Source organism: Schistocerca serialis, chromosome 3 (genome assembly GCF_023864345.2).
Source record: "Schistocerca serialis cubense isolate TAMUIC-IGC-003099 chromosome 3, iqSchSeri2.2, whole genome shotgun sequence".
In the NCBI taxonomy this organism is placed as follows: Eukaryota; Metazoa; Arthropoda; class Insecta; order Orthoptera; family Acrididae; genus Schistocerca; species Schistocerca serialis.
Window position 1 is genome coordinate 888,376,608 of NC_064640.1, and position 23,162 is coordinate 888,399,769.

The following is a 23,162-nucleotide window of genomic DNA, read 5'->3' on the forward strand; positions in this document are numbered from 1 at the left end:
ATTCGACACTTTTCTTCGGAAAAATGTTAGCATACAACGCGTGTTTATACTATGAGACGATACGATACTGTTCTTGACAGAGTTACCAATACAAACACGTAATTTAACCTTTATAACACAGCAATCCACAGCCTTCTATATAAAAAATTACCGATTTTTATTAGATCTTGAAGTAACGCACGTAAAAATTTTAACACTTTCAACCAGTGTAGATTATACTTACAAACTAAAATACATCCCATGTGAATTTATAAGTTTTATATATATATATATATATATATATATATATATATATATATATATAATTTTACTCGTAAAGTTGCAAATTTTATAATGAGATAAAAATCCGAGAATGTGAAAAAAAATTTCCATTATAACTCCCCTTAACGTCCGATCATTACAGACAAATGCCATCACTCTCGGATTAGGGGAGCATGGGGAAAGGAAATCAGCTGTCCTTTCAAAGGAACCATCTCAACATGTGCCTTAAGCGATTAAGCGAAAAACCTAAATCTGGATGGCCGGATGGGGATTTGAATCGTCGTCCTCCCGAATGCGAGTCTTGTTTGCTAACCACTGCGCCACCTTGTTCGGTTATAGTTATGGGGGAATGCGATACTGGTACTCCTCTGACCGATCTAGGGAATTAAATTTCTGGTTGTGAAGACGTGGGTGACGAAACCAACGGCGAATGTTTGAATAGCTACTACGTCTGTGAACCTGGATTTGAGCAGCTAAAGTGACGCGAAACAGTGAAAAAGAGTGTTCAATAGAAGAGGAGAACGAAGACGAGACCATCGAGAAACCAGATATCACGCACGCCGAAGCACTGAAAGGCGTTAATCTGTTATTAGAATATGTAGGTAAAATTCATAAGTATATAGCGACAGTTTGACACACTGGAAAAGGAGAATCGTCGCCAGGAAGTAAGTAAATGAAAAACAGAAATAGAAAGTGAACTCATAGTTAGAGATATGAAACGTAATGTGTTTTAAGTATAATTTTGTAAATAAGTTGTCAGTTTCGGACAAACAGCGCGTAAGTAATGTAGGGGGTTCTCAAATGTTACGTATAGCATGCATAACACAGTAAATAGCAATTTCTGTTAAACGCGTGTATTTAGGATTCTCTCTCGTTTATTAGTGCAGTCTCGGGTCCCCATTAATTCGAATAATCTGGAGCTTGTTTATAAACACTTGATCAGTTGCATCGGACGTGTTTTACTACTTCAGTTCATTACTTTGACCTTCTGAACAATCGACGGGATTCCAGTTTTAATACTGTTCACAATGGTTTTTCACCACATATATGACTTGTTTTATTGTGTATCAGATGCTTTATCATCAAAGCTCGTATAGATGAAGCTAATTTTACGTGATTTTAGTGATAAAATGCCATCTAAAGTCATTTCGCACAGCTAATCCGTATTTGCTTCGCGCCGTTATTCGCATCGTCGAGTGGCAGCCACCGATATCTGAGGAAAGCAGGGTAAAGCTGGCCTTTTCGCTGACAGAGCGTGCTTGCGAGCGGAAAGTTACGTCTTTCGCTTTGCAAGGGGAACGGTAGTCCACCAGACTGGGAGACATTACTTGTCGCACGCAATAACGCTCCGTCTCGTTTGTGTGTTATCGTCTCTCTAACCTGGGCCAGAAAAATTCTTGGTATTGTGCTCAAGGCACTTCGCTGCTGGTCGTGAGGCATTTTTAGTGCCTTGATAACTTTGTGCCATTGAAGGTTTCTTGATGGTTACCTGGAAACGCTACTGTTTTGAGGAAGGTACACTGCCTTCGGAAGTGAGCTTCCACAGCTGTAGTTTAGTTGCTGTTTCACTCCGTGGTCGGCTGCATCTCTGTAGTGTTTCAGTAATGGCTGCAAACTTTTCCAGGTAATGAATGCGGATATTTGTTCACTTTTTCCAAAATTACAGAAACTATCACCTTTTTTTGCTGTAAAATACAGCGACGAGCCACTTTTTTTAATGCGTTTTATTTATGCCAATATGCATTTCGGATTTGCACCCATCTTCAGCTGGCAAATTACATGTATCTTCAGTTTCTACAGTGGTACAATATCGACAGCAGTTTGGATGCTGCAGCTGGCCTGTGCAAAAGCAACGATTCCAATCATTTACTTCAATTTCGCGAGTTTAAAGTTACGCACTATCAGTTGTTCATTTTACTTACATTCTCCTCTCCTTGTTTTTTCTTGGCCTTTTTTTTTTTTGTAACAGCACAAACACTTTTTGTCACGTATTTTACACAGGCGCACTACGTTATCCGCCATGTTGTCGACTGACAGTTTTGTTTACATACAAGCAATTTATCTACGGAGAGAGTTATATTTTACGAAAGTTTTGAGGTTCTAGCTAAGCTACTGTTTACTAAACATTGACTTGGGTGATAGAAGTATTCTAAGTACGATGTATACTAAGTGTTTTTTGTTACTTAGGCAGTATTGAAGATAATAAACTAACATAACACATTTATACAAAGCAGTAATTCATAAATTTACAAATAACAAAGATAGAATTAAGATTTTTATGTTGTATATTGTTACATGCATTTGTTGGGTTTATATTAGATTATGTTATTTCTTGATTGTGCTTAGTAAGTGGTTTGATAAGTAGTGTGTGGAAGTTGTTCAGAAATATTCGGTTTGGTAACTCTGTTTGGTCGTTAAATATGTCAGAAGGGGATGCATGTTTATGTGAATAAATTTCGATTTCTTATAGGAGGATCATTCTTTTTCCTTTGTTGGCTAGGTGGAGAACTTGTAGGTTATGGGATATGTCTGTTACTTGATGTTGTTCTGTTACATGTTGGGCAAATGTGGATTTATTTAAGTTTTTTAAACGAAGAGCATCCATGTGTTCTCGAAAACGTATGTTGAAGTTTCTACCTGTTTGGCCTATGTATGTTTTTGGACATGAGTTGCAGTTAAATGTGTATATTCCTGATGTATGTAAACAAAACTGTCAGTCGACAACATGGCGGATAACGTAGTGCGCCTGTGTAAAATACGAGACAAAAAGTGTTTGTGCTGTTACAAAAAAGAAGGAAGGCCAAGAAAAAACAAGGAGAGGAGAATGTAAGTAAAATGAACAACTGATAGTGCGTAACTTTAAACTCGCGAAATTGAAGTAAATGATTGGAATCGTTGCTTTTGCACAGGCCAGCTGCAGCATCCAAACTGCTGTCGATATTGTACCACTGTAGAAACTGAAGATACATGTAATTTGCCAGCTGAAGATGGGTGCAAACCCGAAATGCATATTGGAATAAATAAAACGCATTATAGAAAAATTTGCTGGTCGCTATATTTTTATAGTAAAATATCATTATTCACGACCACGGAGCTAAACAGTCCAAATAAAATGGACAAATTGTTACTGTCACCGTTATTTAAGCATATAGCTAGACCAGTCTAAACTGTAGTGTAGTAACGAACGACAATTGGACTTTTGAAGGGTAATGATTAAGTGTAATGTACCCTTACATTTATAGACGATGTTTTGGTGTAGGCAGCAATTCAGAACGTAGAAGAGGTAAGCCTATATGAGAGGACTCAACAGTTAGAAAGTGACAACACTTCAATATTGTTCAGCATACAACTAGGATAGTGTTAATCCACTAATATATTGAGCGAGTCGTACCAAAGAGGAACTGTACGAAATAAGACTCAACAAGACAGTCATTAAAAGAAAACTTCGTTGGTATAGTTAAATAATTCACAAACTAAAAGTATTTGTATACAGTAACTATGTATATGTTCTAATTGTTTGCTTTTATAAATGGAAACAAATTGAAAAGGAAATCATCCGAAAGGAAATTCATTGGAACGACGCATCCGAATACTGATGATTAGGTAGGAAGTTAGTGTTAATATAAATGCTGGTAAGGCAGTAGTAGACTTTAGTGGTGTGGACGCATAATGAGAATGGAGGACAATGCTTACTTTGTTACCATCTGGAAGCTTGGTTTCATCACTGTGTACTTTTCACTAACAAACGCACGACCGAGAGGAAGTACAGAAAAAAGATTTTGCCGTGTCTTTTGCGAGAACATTCAATTACTTTCGGGCAACTTTCATTTGTGGGTCTTAACTGGTACTGTTGTCCACTCTCCTGGCATTTTAATATTTAATTTTCCCCCGTTTGCTTTTGCTATCTAATCGAGAATGAACTGCACAGAAGAAAACTTTTATCCGTTATGGACGTTTGTGATGGATGGTATTTTTTTCCGTTATAGGTTTCAAGTCACCTTATGACTCACCATCAGATTGTACAGTTCCTAATATTCATTCACAGCATTGTGGGGGCTGTTTTGTAGAGTTATGTGATTCCATCCTGGTGCACAAATCAACTTGGAAAACATTATGGGAGTTGTTGAATGTGCCGAAATGTGTGTACTGGTGGTTAATTAACATAACTGGCAAACATAAACAGTGTTTTATAAAGTGATTTGTGCACAAGGAATAATCTTACTGAATCAAGTAATTCCACACAAACACCACCACATAGCTATGAATGAATACTAATAACTGGGCCAGCTGATTGGATAAAACAGCCAATGAAAAAATAAAAATTCTACTATCACAAAAACCGACTACTTGCAGTAATTTCTGAAGAACTTCTGTATCTACAGAAGCTCGCGGACATAGTCCTTTCATATAGTTTGTGACTGCAGTATCGCGAGCATTAAGACCGTTACAAATGAATCTCACCAATGCTACAAGCAGTTCAGCGAGCTATCGCCACAAGTGAGAAATTAACGTTACGAACTGAATCTATTAACTACGAACGTTATGAAATACAAAAATAAGTTGCCAATAATTCTGTATGCAGATAATGGATAAACTCAATAGAAATTTCATACTGCATATCTTCCTCTTAAGTAGAAAAAAGGGAAAAGAAAAACAAGCCAACTGATCTGTCTAAATAATGATCTTAAAAAGCGGTACTCACACGATTACAGTTGTAAAATGGCGACCTCTGTCTTCCCAGTTTGCTTCTTGCAGTCACAGTTCAGTGTTGCCTAGACGTGAAGAAGCAGGTCGCTGGATTTAGGCGTCCGATCTTCTGTACTTGAATGCCATCTAAATATTCCCCAACGTGCCAAAGTACCGTGTGACACGAGTATGGTTGTTGCCTGGAGACATTCGCTGTGGAAATGGAATACTGCTGTATAGTGACACCTCATTTACACGCGGACATTAACATAAAGATATCATTGTCTGGCTATTACACTTAGTCCTTACAAAATTTGTGCTGGTGGAATGCCTTAAAACTTGAAAATCTGTTACGTGTTACCGACTCGTACACAGCAAGGAAAAAACTCAAACATTTGCATGACAATATGCGAGAGCAGAAACAATGAAGAGCCACGCTGACTGTCTACATAAGCAATAGTTTACATGTCATCGATCGGCGAGAATTTCAGCTACTGTATTACTACCTCTCCCGGTGACAACGCGAACCAGACTGCGCAAAGTGGATAAATGTACGAGCCACCTAGCGTGGCTAAACGCAAACCCGGTGCGTACCGGATAGTATGGACTGGTCCAGACGGCAAAGCCGGACGCTCGCAGTCTATACGAGGGCGAATTGAAAAGTTCACGGTCTGTCACAGAGATGGCGTTGAAATTAACAGAGCTTTGCTTATTTTCTGTTGGTGCATGTTACTGAGTAATAGTAAAGTCAGGTGTCTACTTGATCAGATCAATACTTTAGTTCACGCGACTTTTAAAACGTTGTCCTGTGGTGTGTTGGATGGTTTGTCAGCAGAAGTCAATCCTAACTTGGTGAAGGTTGTGTGAAAGGTTTGCCCGTTATTTTCAGTGAAATCTCGCTATTTTCATATATTTACGTAGCTCAGTGGTACGCTGCAGTATGTTTTAACTTATAAGAGTGTGCAAGCTTGGGTGTTTCTGTAAACCTGAGACTCCATGACACAGTTGAGTTTTCTTTCGCCCAGATAGTTCTCTCTTGGAGCATAGCAGTGCTTTCGCTTGAAATCATGGCTTGTTTAGTGAGATAGAATAATAGAATGGCCTTTTTTTGTCTCAAAAAATGGCTCTGAGCACTATGGGACTCAACTGCTGAGGTCATTAGTCCCCTAGAACTTAGAACTAGTTAAACCTAACTAACCTAAGGACATCACAAACATCCATGCCCGAGGCAGGATTCGAACCTGCGACCGTAGCTTGTCTAAAAACTGTAACCGGTGGGACGACAGGTCAAGAAGAAATTAGGAACAAGGAAAATACACCTAATGGTGCATTAGTAAGGAAACACTGTTAAATAGAGCACACTTTGGTTATAAGGCTTCCTTATCAACCGCATACTAATTGAAGCGTCAACCCTTCTCCTTGGTGAGGGTGTCATTTTCAGTATGGAATAGTTTTCTTTTTTAATTATCGCCCCAAAACCGGTTGAAAGTCTACAGCATCTTCAGACGAATCTGCTTAACCAACGGTGGCAGTTATTTTTTTGCATGTCATATATTACATGGTTTATGCCCTTTCCTATTATGAAACCGCTTAGCTGCAGTCATCATTGGATGAATTGCAGTTGATAATTTCAGTGTCTTAAATCATTAGCATGCATGTTCTGACTGTAAGCTACAGCACAGTAAATTCGATCTCAAGTACGAAACCACGAAATTTTAATTATTTTATGACAGTCAGATTTCGATAAAACTACCTACGTTGTAATTTTTCGTTTTCATAATAGGAAAGGGCACAAACTAAGTGAATTTGATATACAGACAAACTGCAATCATAGGTTAAGCAGATTCATCCGGATATCGGCCGGACTGGCTTGAGACAGATTATAGATCGATAAATAAAAATCAGGACGTGACTGATACGGTTTTATGAACACATTACTCATTGAAGCATCAATGAAATATGAAATACGAAATCGAATTACTGAGTGGGACTAACTGTAGCAGCCAAAGAATTAATGAAGTTTGGAATGACAACTTAAAAGGATGGCAAGTTGTACTGCTAGCAGTAACATGGCGAAATGTAAAAAAAAAAAAAAAAAAAAAAATACGGTTAAAGGTGCGATGCAGTTGTTAATATGAATAGCTAATAACGGCATGACGATAAAGATTAATTAACTTAGTAGCCTAAAGGATGTGAAGAGTGTACCTTGATTCTTTCATTGACGTATCGGAACTAACAGTCCCAATATCAGCTCTGAGGAAGCTATTGAGATGACCAACCAATTCCACAAGTACAGGAACTGTTGGAATTTAACCATGTATTCTGGTTCTGTTAAGTGAGAAGACTGTCCTTTTAGTGAGTGACCTGTGTGTGTGTGTGTGTGTGTGTGTGTGTGTTTGTTAGTCAGGAAGAACCCTTGAGACAGATTCTGAGACCTTTAATATAAAATGTTGCCTGATTCAAGTACCTGTTTACACTCTGGTGTTTTCTCGTAATTTCTCTACTAAGATGTTAAAAGTGTAATATCTCAATAGATAACGCATCAGTAGCCCGAGATAACAGTAATCTGATCAGTGTTGACTTTGCTGTGAATGGATGTCACAACGGTAATCAGTCAAACCAAATAAATGGATGCACACAAAATTTCAACAGTGCCTTAAAAGGGATTGTCCGCAGCTCGTGGTCTCGCGGTAGCGTTCTTGCTTCCCTAGAGCGGGATCAGGGATTTTCACCTACCCCGAGATGACTGGGTGTCGTCGTATTGTCTTTGTGGTGTCACCGCCAGACACCACACTTGCTAGGTGGTAGCTTTAAATCGGCCGCGGTCCATTAGTACATGTCGGACCCGCGTGTCGCCACTGTGTGATCGCAGACCGAGCGCCACCACAAGGCAGGTCTCGAGATACGGACTAGCACTCGCCCCAGTTGTACGGACGACTTTGCTAGCGACTACATGGACGAAGCATTGCTCATTAGCCGAGCCAATAGTTAGAATAGCCTTCAGCTAAGTCAATGGCTACGACCTAGCAAGGCGCCATTAGTAACATTGCATGTATCTAAAGAGTCTCACTTGTATCGCCACAATCTCCAGATGTACCAAAAGGATGGATTAAAGTTAAGTATTCCAAAAGCTACGTACTTTTCTTTATAGCATTCATAACGTATCCTGTTTCAGACCTCACGCACCCTGCTTTGGCTTAGCGCGTGCCTTTCGGTTTCCTCTCATTGTGTCTAGGCTGTCTTGTCTAGACACAACAGTCTTAATCATTATTATTCATCCCCACTACGGTCGGAGGAAGGCAACGGCAAACCACTTCCATTAGGACCTTGCCTAGTACAGCGGTGCGGGTCTCCCGCATCGTTCCCCAACGCTCTCTCAAGAAGCATGAGGCTACATCATCATCGTAAAAGGGATTGAAACTAATTAATTGTACTGCAGTGTTCGCTATAATTAATTTCATCCTGATATGAATTACGATTATAAAGTAAATGTACTATGCATAAGTTTGTCTGCATCCGAAAATGATTTTCGTGAGAAAGTAATTAAACATCACGTTAGAAAATCGATTAAGGAATTATGGATTATTGGAAACTTTGAAACAGCATGTAAAATTAAATGCAAAATGTGGAATATTAGCAGTGTACCAGTAGTGATGTAATACTGTTAAATACATTTTGTGACTTGAAGAGGTTGGCACAGGAGAGGAATTAGTGGCAGGTCTCATCAAACCCGTCAGAAGAGTGATTATAAAAAAAACTGGGAGAGTCATTAAAGCTTTGAATATTTTGATTCAAATTAATATCTGAAATAATAGAGAGATACAGAACTAGGCATGTGAGAAGTAGGGAAATAAGTTATCGAACAAGCGAATTGGTTGGTAAAGAAGAAGACGCGATTATAAGGTGCAAGGTAAAGTAAGAGAAATGTTCCAAGTAGTTAGAAAGAAATAGCACATCAACTAAACTCCGTCCGAACAGGCCATGAAGGCCCAACGGCACCGACCGGCCGCCGTGTCATCCTCAACCCACAGGTATCACTGGATGCTGATATGGAGGGGCATGTGGTAGGCACACCACTCTCCCGGCCGTTGTCAGTTTTCGTGACCGGAGCCGCTACTTCTCAGTCACGTAGCTCCTCAGTTTGCCTCACAAGAGCTGAGTGCACCCCACTTGCCAACAGCACTGGACAGACTGGATGGTCACCCATCCAAGTGCTAGCCCAGCCCGACAGCGCTTAACTTCGGTGATCTGACGAGATCCGGTGCTACCACTGCGGCAAGGCCGTTGGCACTAAGTACATACCTAAATTTAAATTGAGAGTAAATAGTCCCCACGGCAGACTCACAGCGTAAAGCGAAGTGCGCTAGCTTGCGGGACAGTTGTTAGGCAGTTTTCCACGCTCGCTTAGACAGATGAGCTGGTCTCTCACTCCCTCCCACCCCAACCCACCCACCCACCCACCCACCCACCCAACCACCCACTACCGCCCCTCTCACTTTACGCCTCAGAATATACGATACATAAATAGTTAAAATAGGATCACACACAGAACAAAGTTTACACACTTCACACTCGCGCGACTTGCCTTCCTTACAAAGGTAACACCCCATCCCACCCTCCTCAGGTTTAGTGGATTGAGGGCCCAGTGGACAGCCCATCAAAAACTGAACACAGATCAAGCATGAAAACAGGAAGGAGGTGTACTGAAATGTGGAAAAAAATGAAATAGAAACAGGGAACAGTCCAAGCACAAAAAAAGGCAACATAGAGCAATCTGGTAGTCACGGCGTCGTGGCTAAGTGGTCACCACGGTGTTGGACCGCAGAGTGGGCAAGCCGTGGTCAAAGCTCCCTCGTGTCTTTTTTTTCCTCGCTGTTCACTGTAGCCAAATTTGTATCTGTGTCGTGGTGTAACGTCCATTTGCAACAGCGATGTCCAAGTTGGCTCTGAGCACTATGGGACTTAACATCTGTGGTCATCAGTCACCTAGAACTGAGCACTACTTAAACCTAACTAACCCAAGGACATCACACACATCCATGCCCGAGGCAGGATTCAAACCTGTGACCGTAGCGGTTGCGCGGTTCCAGACTGAAGCGCCTAGAACCGCTCAGCCACACAGCAAGGTCTAAGGAAGGAACCTACGAGGTGCAGGCCTCCGAAGGACTGGAAAGAGATAGAAACATGCACATTGTTTTAAAATGAGGCCGCGTTCATTGTCAATACGTCCCAGAGACGGCAGCACCGTATGACAGATGGAATTTTACCGCCAGCGGCGACAGTGAGAACTGTTTTAAATACTTAAAATGGCGACGTTTTCCTTACTTGAACAATGTGCAATCATTCGTTTTCTGAATTTGCGTGGTGTGAAACCAATTGAAATTCATCAACAGTTGAAGGAGACATGTGGTGATGGAGTTATGGATGTGTCAAAAGTGCGTTCGTGGGTGTGACACTTTAATGAAGGCAGAACATTGTGTGACAACAAACCGAAACAACCTCGGGCTCGCACAAGCCGGTCTGACGACATGATCGAGAAAGTGGAGAGAATTGTTTTGGGGGATCGCCGAATGACTGTTGAACAGATCGCCTCCAGAGTTGGCATTTCTGTGGGTTCTGTGCACACAATCCTGCATGACGACCTGAAAATGCGAGAAGTGTCATACAGGTGGGTGCCACGAATGCTGACGGACGACCACATGGCTGCCCATGTGGCATGTTGCCAAGCAATGTTGACGCGCAATGACAGCATGAAAGGGACTTTCTTTTCGTCGGTTGTGACAATGGATGAGACGTGGATGCCATTTTTCAGTCCAGAAACAAAGCGCCAGTCAGCTCAATGGAAGCACACAGATTCACCGCCACCAAAAAAATTTCGGGTAACTGCCAGTGCTGAAAAGTGATGGTGTCCATGTTCTGGGACAGCGAGGGCGTAATCATTACCCATTGCGTTCGAAAGGGCACTGTGGTAACAGGTGCATCCTACGAAAATGTTTTGAAGAACAAATTCCTTCCTGCACTGCAACAAAAACGTCCGGGAAGGGCTGCGCGTGTGCTGTTTCACCAAGACAACGCACCGGCACATCGAGCTAACGTTACGCAACAGTTTCTTCGTGATAACAACTTTAAAGTGATTCCTCATGCTCCCTACTCACCTGACCTGGCTCCTAGTGACTTTTGGCTTTTTCCAACAATGAAAGACACTCTCCGTGGCCGCACATTCACCAGCCGTGCTGCTATTGCCTCAGCGATTTTCCAGTGGTCAAAACAGACTCCTAAAGAAGCCTTCGCCGCTGCCATGGAATCATGGCGTCAGTGTTGTGAAAAATGTGTACGTCTGCAGGGCGATTACGTCGAGAAGTAACGCCAGTTTCATCGATTTCGGGTGAGTAGTTAATTAGAAAAAAAATCGGAGGCCTTAGAACTTGAATGCACCTCGTATAATGAAAGTTTATTCTGCACAACTACTCTATTATCAGACGAAAGGTAGTGGCTTTCGAATGGGAACCGCAAACGTTTGATGCAAGGCGTCTAGTCAACAGAATTCTCCACCGGAAAACACCTCTGGTGTGTCATACAAGGCATTAATGACAGTACATGTGTCATATGATAGGAATCTCTTATCGACGCACCTAATTTGTACGCCTGGGGAGTGAGTGACATATGTCTCCTTGCCCGATTTAGGTGTTCGTATGAACGTGAATATTCCCAAAGAAATGAAAACGTAATAGTTCGTCACATAAGCTGCAACAAATGATCGCAACAGTTTCACAATCACACATTTTCTCTGTGCTCTGTCAAAACATATGTTTTTGACGTTTTTGACATTTGTATTCCTTTATTGCAACATAGTTCACGCCCGTTTATTTGTTGTTTTCATTTCTGTGAGACGTCTGTGTGGTACCTCGCCTGCTCTCGCTATTCATCACATTTACTTGTGACGGTATGTGTTCTTACCACATGACTCATATTCTGTAACAAGTATATAATGTGACAACCGCGTAGACAACCCACAAATATTTAACTACAAATGGTGACAGAGTGACAGACACAAATACTCGTCCCGTCACAACGATATTGCTTTTATATCTGTTCCTTCATGAGAAAGGCGCGACGAATTTATTGCCGATCCCAAGTCCTTTCCCGATCCACAAGTGCTGCTGTTCAGTCTCTGATGGTCTTATCTCCCTCTGAATAATCTTAGCAATTCACAGTTTTGGTGTCAGTGAAACCTCACAACTGGCTCACTATCCAAACGATTACTAGGAAGGGTGCAAAGATTTGGCGAAACAAAATAGTCTGAGAAATCTCAAGAGAAAAGCTGTATTTTCTTGGTGGATCACCATCACTTACAGACCACCTTAACAAAGCATAGAATTTCTGTTGTACCGGTTCAATGTAAATGTGACCATAAATCGAGTATCTAATTAGTATGTATACAATTTGGTGCTCGCGAAACAAGTGCACTCGCGGGAGAAACAGTAAAGATATTTTGAACAAAGTGCATCGTGTCTGTTGGTCTTTTACAGTATTTGCTTTGGTGCGAAGTTTTCATCCCTTTGTGGGGGGAGGAGGAGAAACAATCCTCGGCATTTTATAATTTAACCGAAATGTGGAAGCCTGTGGAGATTTTTACCGATTCTTTCTCGTGTTGTTCATAGTGTAGCTGCAACAAATATGCTTGTTGACCTTTCACACGTAAAACAGTACATGTCTTGTGAAGGACTTGCTTTTGTTGTGACTGTTTTGAAAGCCTGCGCGTACCCCAGCACGAATGCTGAGAAGTTGATTACTTGCATGAAGTCGGCCGCTGTCTACATTAAGCTCCAGGTGGCGCCGTTTTGAGACGCAGGACTCGCGTACGGAAGAACCGGAGCCATATTCCGGCCCAGTAATGCTAGTGTGTATTTCCCTCAGTTTCTGTAAATTACTCAAGCGAGTGCATAGACATTTGTTTGAAAGAGGTCATCTATTGTGTCTACGGCCTTGGCCGATTAGTATCCTGAATTTGTAGCAAATCATAATTTAAAGAAATAAAAGAATTTCCTATCTTCCAGACAAGAAAATTCACAGCGACTTCTTTGTTCTGTTACAGAAGTAACATGAAACTGAACAAATACGATTTCTAAGAGAAATTTCTAGAGGCATTCCTTGAGAGTAGGAATTGATGATTGTACCGTATAAACTTCGTACTGACTTGCATTCCATTGCAGTCATGTACCTCTGTTCTGTTACATAAGTACAAAAAGTTTTTGACACCCTGAAAATGTTAGTGGTCAGTCGAGTGGTTTTGAAATTAATGAGAAACTATTTGATCAAGAATGTTGTGCAACCATTGGAAAGTATGTGCCAGAGGCCGAACGTAGGCTACAGCATGTAATTTTTTCGTTTTTCCTTTTCCTTTTTTTAACAAGAAGAATAGCTGGCTTTTGTTATCAGTTCCGTTAGGCGTACGTCGCGACAAAGGAAAGGGGACTTCTAGACTGATCCTTTCTTAAGAGCTGCTTACAAAACAGTACAATATACACAACTCTTATTGACATAGAGAAAGAGTGCTACTAAGTACACCCGTTTTGGGTTTTTTCCTTGCATCTGTTACGTAATTGAATCTTGTACCGAGACTGGACATGAATCTTGCTCCCTCCAGGCAAGGATAGGCTTTGATACTGTTTTAAAGGTAATGAACCTACACAACGGAAGCTATTTAGTAGCAACGAGCTGTGAGGTTATAAACGACGAGGATCACCGTTATTGCTTTTGAAAGAAGACTCCAGCCTTTGAATGAAACAGGTTTTTTGTCACTGGGGCCTTATCTACCAGATGTCTGAGAAGACTGAATATTATTTATCAAGAGAAACTAAGAAGTAGCGCAGACTGGAGTCAGACGGACAAAGCGGCTTTGAAACCACAAGAAGAATCCAAGATTAGAAATTAAACATCCAGTCAACATCAAAGTCAATAAAGACGAAACACTACATCAGTGTGGGGAGGAAACGGTTGTGAGCTGTTTGAAGTGAGGGAAAATGATCGTGCTTTAACGCCCCGCCGATGACGATGTTAAGAAAATTGACCATGTCGTTTACAACGGAACCACACCGCTATTTGCCTTAAGCGATATAGATAAAACACGGAAAACTTAAATCTGGATGGGCGGACGGCCATTTGAACCCAACTAATCCAGAATGCGAGCTGTATTTCTTAACCACAGTGCCACTTCGGCTCATTCTGGGTTTTTTGAAGGAATTTCTTGAAGTTGGCTCAAAGTGATTAAGAGAAACAGCAGAAAAATGAGAATCAGGACGGTCGGATGGAGATTTGAGCTGTGCTTCTCCCTAAGACACGATCAGTTTCTTAACATGTTAAATCCAGCCTGGTCATTCCAAAGGATTTAAATATGCTTAATCTCATGTTAGTAAATTGTCGAAGTGTCTGTAGCATAATGTTGTTGTGGCTTCTATGTCAGTGAAAGTTGCAAAAAAAAAAAAAAAAAAAAAAAAAAAAAACAGCGTAGAGTTTTCTTGTTTGGGAAAGCAAATAAAAGTGTCATTAATGAATATCTTCATAGTCAGCTCCAAACATTCACCGCGGGACACAAAGATATTGAGTATCTTTGGTCGGAATTTAAAGGTATTGTCTACCATGTGCTAGACAAGTATGTGCCTAGCAAAAGTATAGTGGAGGGAAAGGATCCACTTTGGTACAACAAACATATTAGGAAGTTGCTGAGAAAGCAGAGAATTTTGCACAGCCGTTTTAAACGTAGTCACTGCCCCGGTGACAAACAGAAATTATGCGAAATGAAAGCAGCTGTCAGAAGGACAATGAGGGATTATTTTAACGAATTTGAAAGCAATATTTTAACTGCAGATTCTCAAAGTAACCCCAAAAAATTTTGGTCGTACGTAAAATCTATGAACGCTACAAATAATTCAATACCTTCTCTTGCTGTCCGCAGCTCGCGGTCGTGCGGTAGCGTTCTCGTTTCCACGCCCGGGTTCCCGGGTTCGATTCCCGGCAGGGTCAGGGATTTTCTCTGCCTCGTGATGACTGGGTGTTATGTGAAGTCCTTAGGTTAGTTAGGTTTAAGTAGTTCTAAGTTCTAGGGGACTGATGACCATAGATTTTAAGTCCCATAGTGCTCAGAGCCAGCCACCTTCTCTTGCTGACAGTACGGGTAACGTAACTGATGATGATAAACATAAGGCCGAAATTCTAAACCTAGCCTTCAAAAACTCGTTTACGGTAGGGGACTGCAGCACAATTCCCCCTTTCAATTATCGAACAAACGCAAGGACGGCTGACATAGTGTTTAGTGTATCTGGGATTGTAAAACAGTTAAGATCCTTAGACGCCAGGAAGGCATCTGGCCCAGATTTTATGTTGACTATGCTACAAATATAGCACCATTCTTATCCATCATCTAACAGAGTTCACTGGAACAGCGGAAAGTTCCTCGGGACTGGAAGAAGGCCCAGGTCATAGCAATCTATACAAGGGGTAGAAAATCGGATGCACATAATTACCGGCCAATTTCACTGACATCGATTTGTTGTAGAATCATGGAACATATTTTGTGTTCAGACATAATGACATTTCTAGACTATGAGAAGCTCATCTGCAGAAACCAGCACGGTCTTAGGAAACAGCGGTCATACGAGACACAGCTGGCCCTCTTTGTGCATGATATACAACAGGCTCTAGATACCGGCTTCCAGGTTGATGCCATATTTCGAAAGGCGGTCGACTCAGTTCCGCACTGTCGCTTGCTACAAAAAGTGCGCGCTTACGGTCTATCCGATGACATATGCGATTGGATAGAAAGTTTTCTAACAGACAGGAAGCAGTGTGTCGTTCTGACCGGGGTGACTTCAACAGGAACAAGCGTAACTTCAGGTGTGCCCCAGGGCAGCGTAATAGGTCCTCTGATTTTTTACGATTTACATAAACGATCTGGTTGATGGTACTGACAGCGGCCTTAGACTGTTTGTCGATGATGCTGTAGTCTACAGGAAAGTAGTATCACACGAAAGTTGTGAACCAATCTATGAGGATTTTCAGAAAATAAATGCGTGGTGTAATGACTGGCAGTTATCACTCAATATTAGCAAGTGTAACCTACTGCGTATAACAAGGCGAAAATCCCTGTTAACGTACGAGTACAAAATAAATGCCCAGTCCTTGGAAGCGGTAACGTCCGTCAAGGATCTGGGTGTGACTATTCGTAATGATCTCAAATGGAATGATCAGATTACACAAGTAACGGGTAAGGCGAACTCTAGACTGTGTGTTATTGGTAGAATCCTGAAGCGATGCAGTCCTTCAACAAAGGAAATATCTGACAAGACGTTAGTTCGTCCAGTCTTGGAGTATTGTTCGTCTGTTTGGGACCCTTACCAGTTGGGTCTGATTCAAGAGATTGAGAAGGTCCAAAGAAGAGCGGCAAGATTCGTGATTGGTTTACAAATCTCATAGAAAGTTTGAAGTGGGGCACACTTGCATAGACGGCGCGCTAAACAGAAGGGGCTGCTCACCAAAATCCTGAAATCCGATCTTGACCGAGGATGTAGAGCATATATTATTACCACCAACTTTCAAATCGCGTAATGATCACCATTCAAAGATAAGGGAAATAAGAGCTCGTACTGAGGCGGTCAGACAGTCGTTTTTCCCTCCGCGATCCGCGAGTGGAACAGAAGGGAGGGGGGGGGGGGGGATATGACGTTGGCGCGAATTGTGCCCTCCGCCACACACCGCTTGGCTGCTAGCGGAGTATATATGTAGATGTAGGTCGTCAAATATGGGGTGTCTAGAAAACCTGCTTTCTCGAATAGCTAAACCAAATTCAAGCAACTCATGTTAATGGGTTTTATTACAAAAAAGAAAAAGTTTGCAATACTTAACTTTGACTATTACACAGAAGTGTCGCAAGCAAAGACCGACATACGAAATGATCAAGTTTCTTCCGTATAGACAATGCTACACAGTACAAGCGAAATAGTCTTGAAGCTACTCTAGAACTGGGCCGCGGCCATTTTGGCGCTTCGTTTATCCTCTTCGCATAGGGGCCGCTGCTGTCGCATTGTCGTCCTGGAGAGAGGTCGGTCAGCGTGCGATTGGCTGACGCCTTCTCTTCTATATCGTTTCCGAATGGCGTGCCGGCGCTTGACTTTACGCTGTAACATAACCAATGTGTCGTTTCCCCCTTTGAATCTACAACAGTAACTTTTACACTCTTAAACCACTTCCTTACTGCTGTACGACTCCAAGAATATTCTGTGCAAGATTTATCAGAATTTGACTGGGTAGTTGGTTGACAGTCAGCTGTATTTGACTAGTTTCGTTGTACTATTACGATTTACTGTTACTTCTGTCAGCGTTTATGGCTGAGGGTCTTCCTCCATTGCGTTTCGTCTTACAATAAGTCGGTGAAGAAATGCTTTCCTGTCTCATGACTACCGTGACAGAACGTGATATCCTCGCCCGCCCGCTTCAGTTTTGAGAATGTTTCGTTGCATTACCTTGAAGTGACACAGGATGTCATTACATAACGTTGCTCAATTGTTCGTTGTTTCATTTTCGTGGTACGGGGGGAGCATACAAGTCTTACGTAACCTATTAACTCCATTTCAAACTGCAACTGAGGTACAATAGACTCACTTGTGCACAATCTATTATTCTTTGCGTGTTGATAAAAGAGAAAAAAACCCTGATGAAACTGAGTGTATGACGCTTTGCGTGCAACAGTAGACAAGTGTTCCATATTTAGCCATTCGTTGCTGTATCAACAAAAATAGGTCGTCCTGCAAAGAAATTTGCAACGAACAGTCCTGCTTCTCAGTTGTGCGACCATTTTCGTAGCATGAGAAATCTTGGAATTCATTATTGCACTCTGATACCGTTTTACTTCAAGAAATTAGCATTACAGAATTAGAACAACTGTGCCGAGTGAGGTGGTGCAGTGGTAAAACACTCGACCCGTTTTCGGGTGGACGACGGTTCAGATCACCTGCATGTAGGATTTTCATAATTTCTCTCAATCGCCTAAGACAAATGGCGGTATGGTTCCTTTGAAAGGGCACGAGCGATTTCCTTCTCTAGTTCCGTCTTTAATGAACTCGTCATCGACGGGACGTTAAAGCGTATTCTTACTTCCTGTCCGTCATAGTTATGCTACTGCAGCCATTAATTAGCCTTCACACATATTCCCAAGCGGAAATAGTCTTTAGTTAGTTCACTCTCCACATGGGTGCGATTACAATTCGCCGCCATCGGGCTATACATTTTTCCATCGACAACATTCTAATCCAAAGCCAACACAAGTATTCCCGAATACACGAATTGACGATTACTTTACAATGTGTGTGTTGTTTTTATCTGTTTATGCATCAGGTATGAAATACACACAAATCAGAACAAAAATATCTAAATTTCGGAATGATTTTTAATCTTCCTGTAATACAGCTTCTCATGACATAAAATCCGAAATAGTTCACCTTATCGGTACATATTGGTTTGTTAACTTGATGCCACGTTGAGAACAGAATTCTGTTCCTTTGCTGGTATTGCTTCGTCAGGGGTAACTGCATTGAAATACCAAAAGACGACTTTAATGGCGTCGCCAAGAACTTCTTTCTGAAATGTCGAAACATAGCGTAGCAGAGAAAATATTATCGGCTTCCAAACATTAGTACGTCGTAACGCCTGTGAACATCACGCTGATGAACTCGCTGTTAAGAGCCCTATACATACTACCACCACCACCACCACCACCACCACCACAACCACAACGCCTGTGAACAGCGTCAAGTTTGCCTCCCTCCCACCAGTCTGTTACTAACGAGAGTATACAAACAGTTTACAGGTGGAGATAATATGTTGCCGGCACAGATAATTTTTGTGAGTACTTTTCGTAACGGGCTTTGAAACTGCTCTGAAAATCACGTAGTGCAAATCTTGTCTAGTTTTGATTACTTTGTGCGAATTCCAGCTTTTTCATTTAACGAAATTTTTACGTGCTAAATAAAGAAATATGTACACTCTGTAGTTAAGCATAGAACCAGCGTTGTGTCCAATCAGTGTGAACAAAATAGGTTGGTAATTTGTTGAGGTTAATCGATTGATTGTAACAGTTTCGAATTTAGTTGTGATACAAACTGGTATGGGCGTCTACGGAAGCTTTTACTGAAGAAGGTTAGTGTGCAACACCCCGCCGACGTTGTGTTGAGCGGAGACTAAATGTCAGATCACTTTGATCAAGGATGGTGAAGGAAACTGTCTGTGGCCTAATTTATGGAACCACCTAGATATTCGCCGGAAGTGTTTCCGGAAAAGAATTGCCAACTTAAATCTAGATAGTCAACTCCAATTTGATCCCCTCTCGTCCGATTCAAAATGGTTCAAATGGCTCTGAGCACTATGGGACTTAACATCTATGGTCATCAGCCCCCTAGAACTTAGAACTACTTAATCCTAACTAACCTAAGGACATTACACACATCCATGCCCGAGGCAGGATTCGAACCTGCGACCGTAGCGGTCACGCGGTTCCAGACTGAAGCGCCTAGAACAGCACGGCCATCTCGTCCGGAATACGAGTGTTGTCTTAATGTCACTTAGTGTGTTAGTTACTGTCTAGTAAACATTCCATACACTAAAGCAGCATTGTGAAATTATTCGTCCTAGATCAATGGAATCAACAACATTCTTAGGGCCGGCCGTTGTGGCCGAGCGGTTCTAGGCGCTTTAGTCTGGAACCGCGCGACCGCTGCGGTCGCAGGTTCGAATCCTGCCTCGGGCATGGATGTGTGTGATGTCCTTAGGTTAGTTAGGTTCAAGTAGTTCTAAGTTCTAGTGGACTGATGACCTAAGATGTTAAGCCACATAGTGCTCAGAGCTATATGAACCATTTGAACATTCTTAGACAAGCTGCTTTATCGAAGCGTGCTGATTACTTCATTGGGAGCTACCACGTACTTAGGTTTTCGTACAACATAGTGTTTACTATGATTTTTACATTTAGAGCATTTTCTGCAAGCAAGAATGGTATTAGTATGATACTTGGTGTTTGTGCGAGTTTCTTGCGGAAAAAATTAATTACACCTCTTGTTAACCGTAGGATATCTTATCCACTAACTGATCAGTAAAAACAAGAAACTAAGTTGATAGCATCGAACTATGTTAGCATTGCTACCGCTGTCGACTTTTTCACAACTTTCAGTTACGAAACGACAAGGTGGTTATCGTCACGGAGTCCATGTGGCCTCGACAGCTTGGATGCGAGTAGCAGGTGCAAGCAGTCGAAACTGACTGAATGAATGAATGAGTAAATACTGCCGCCATGTAGCAAAGAGCTGCTGAGAACACAGTTCGCTCTGGTGACAACACGCACTCACGGGACACCTTGTACTATATGGCCGCGTTGACCTCGCTCAGAGTGCGGCTTAGCATCGATCATACATTTCAATGCGTTTGTGGTTGCTCCACATCGTTTGATATTTAACGTAAGCTGTCTACCTGGTTTGTGGAAAAGTTTGGCTTATGTGGCTTTTTAAATGATTCATGTTGAGTGTGTATGTGTGAAATGTATAAACTGGACTATTGTGCGATCATGACAGTTGCTGGACGATTTACCGTTCACGGAAGATCATCCAGAATAAACGAAAGCTTATGAGGAAATTCTTCCTTCGTTCTTAACAGATAAGAAATAAGCAGAGGAAATCAAACTTGGCCTTACTTCTTTTGAAATAATCCACATAAAGGTCTTCTCAAAACTGTAACTAAATGCAAAAATATAGAGGAAGTGCATTACATGGTACTGGACGACATCGTGTGAAAGGGGTATGAAGTAGCGGACGCAGTAGGCCTACAGACTCACCAAAAGTGTGGTGTGTGTGTGTGTGTGGTGTGTGTGTGTGGTGTGTGTGTGAAATCTTATGGGACTTAACTGCTAAGGTCATTAGTCCCTAAGCTTACACACTACTTAACCTAAATTATCCTAAGGACAAAGACACACACCCATGCCCGAGGGAGGACTCGAACCTCCGCCGGGACCAGCCGCACAGTCCATGACTGCAGCGCCTAGACCGCTCCGCTAATCCCGCGCGGCTCACCAAAAGTGAGGATACATTAATTTCAGATTAATATGTAATTGTTCGGGATTTTTGCATAAGTTTTTGAAAGCTGACAACAAAGTAAATGGCGAAGAAATGTCTCAGCATTTTTTTTTTAAAGAATCCAAATTATTCCGTGCTGGAAGCAAAAGGGCAGTTAAAGCTGATGGTTGAAACCGGTAACCCTCCACCAGAAAGACGGAGTCTCTTTCATTTTCCAGCAAGGTTATGACTAATGTTTTCTGGAATTCCAAAGAAGTCTCCTCATTATGTAGCAAATGGTTAAAGACTTCTTGCTAATTCAACACAATTCTTTCGGACAAAGTTGCTGAAAAAAGGAGACCTTCATGGGAAATAAGTAATACAACTGCCTGCAGATGTGTTTTGATAATAGTGAATGTAATTGATTTAAAGTACGAATTACTCGAAAAATCCTCCCTATTCACCGTATTTGACACCCTCTGGCTTCCACATACTGCCACATCTAAAGAAATTAGTATTTATAATAGTTTTTTAGTCTGTTCAAAAGATTATGACAAGGTTATCTAGCAGATCTTCCAGAATCCCACTTCAGGAATCCACCCTCCGGAAGAATCCCGGTCAAAGTGATTGATGTAAGAGTGAAGTCTATATATCGAAATAAGCGCAATTTTTACCCAGAATACACTTTCTTCGCCCAAATGTCAGTAACTTTTCACGTTATCCTTCTACGCAAGTTAAATGTTAAGAAGCGAAGTTATTCAGTAAACTACACTCTAGAACAAAAAAGAAAAATCACACACACACACACACACACACACACACACACACACCACGAAGGCATTATTCGAATGTGACGGGAATCGATAGATGTGATGTGCATGTACAGACGAACAAGTGATTATGATTTCAGAAAAAAAACTGAATGTTTATCCAACAGAAAATGGTTCAAATGGCGCTGAGCCCTATGGGACTCAACTGCTGAGGTCATTAGTCCCCTAGAACTTAGAACTAGTTAAACCTAACTAACCTAAGGACATCACAAACATCCATGCCCGAGGCAGGATTCGAACCTGCGACCGTAGCGGTCTTGCGGTTCCAGACTGCAGCGCCTTTAACCGCACGGCCACTTCGGCCGGCTTTATCCAACAGAAAGAGCTTCACAAATTGAGCAAGCCAGTAACGCGTTGGTCCACCTCTGGCCCTTTTGCAAGCAGTTACTCGGCTTGGCATTGATTGATACAGTTGTTGGATGTCCTCCTGAGTGATATCGTGTCAAATTCTGTCCAATTGACGCGTTAGATAGTCAAAATCCTGTTGGTTGGAGGGTCCTGCCCATGATGCGCCAAACGTTCTCGGTTGGGGAGAGACCCGGTGACCTTGCTGGCCAAGATAGGGTCTGGCAAGCACGAAGACAAGCGGTAGAAACACTCTCCGTGTGCGGGCGTGCATTATCTTGCTGGAATGTAAGCCCAGGATGTATTACTAACAAAACGGGGCGTAGAATATTGTCGACGTAACACTGTGTTGTAAGGGTGCAGCGTATGACAACCAAAGGGCTCCTACTATGAATAGAAATGACACCCCAGACAATGACTCTTATTTTTTGGTGCAATAAGTTACCAACAGCCGTATGATTTGTAGAAGTTTATTTTATTTTATGAACTTCTATGTGCTACCAGTTTCGGCATTACATTGATGCCATCTTCAGGCCCCACTCGTCATAGTCGTAAATTCGCTATACACCGAAGGAGCCGTATAACTGGATGTGTGAATCAATCGTTCTGCAACAGCTCTTGGTGGCGAGGCGATACAAACTTTGAGTCAGACTCAGTCTGTGTCGCCTGGTCACCAAGAGCTGTTTCAGGACGATTGATTCACACATCCAGTTATACAGCTCCTTCGGTGTATAGCGATTTTACGACTATGACGAGTGGGGCCTGAAGATAGCACCAATGTAATGCCGAAACTGGTAGCACATAGAAGTTCATAAAATAAACTTCTACAAATCATACGGCTGTTGGTAAATTATTGCACCAAGAAGTTCATGCCAGCCGTCGTCCCATGATCCATAGTGGATCAACGAAGAATGACTCTTATTGTCGGACTATAAAGCGGGCGACAGGA

At 41.8% G+C, this 23,162-nt stretch overlaps 1 protein-coding gene and 1 pseudogene across 5 annotated transcripts in view; one reads left to right on the forward strand and one right to left on the reverse strand.

Annotated features, from left to right (window-relative positions):
• The window catches only part of LOC126471125 (transcription factor CP2), a 941,484-nt gene that overhangs the window by 854,077 nt on the left and 64,245 nt on the right, over positions 1–23,162 (forward strand). The window lies entirely within an intron of this gene.
• LOC126471945 (5S ribosomal RNA) lies at positions 9,119–9,236 on the reverse strand (annotated as a pseudogene).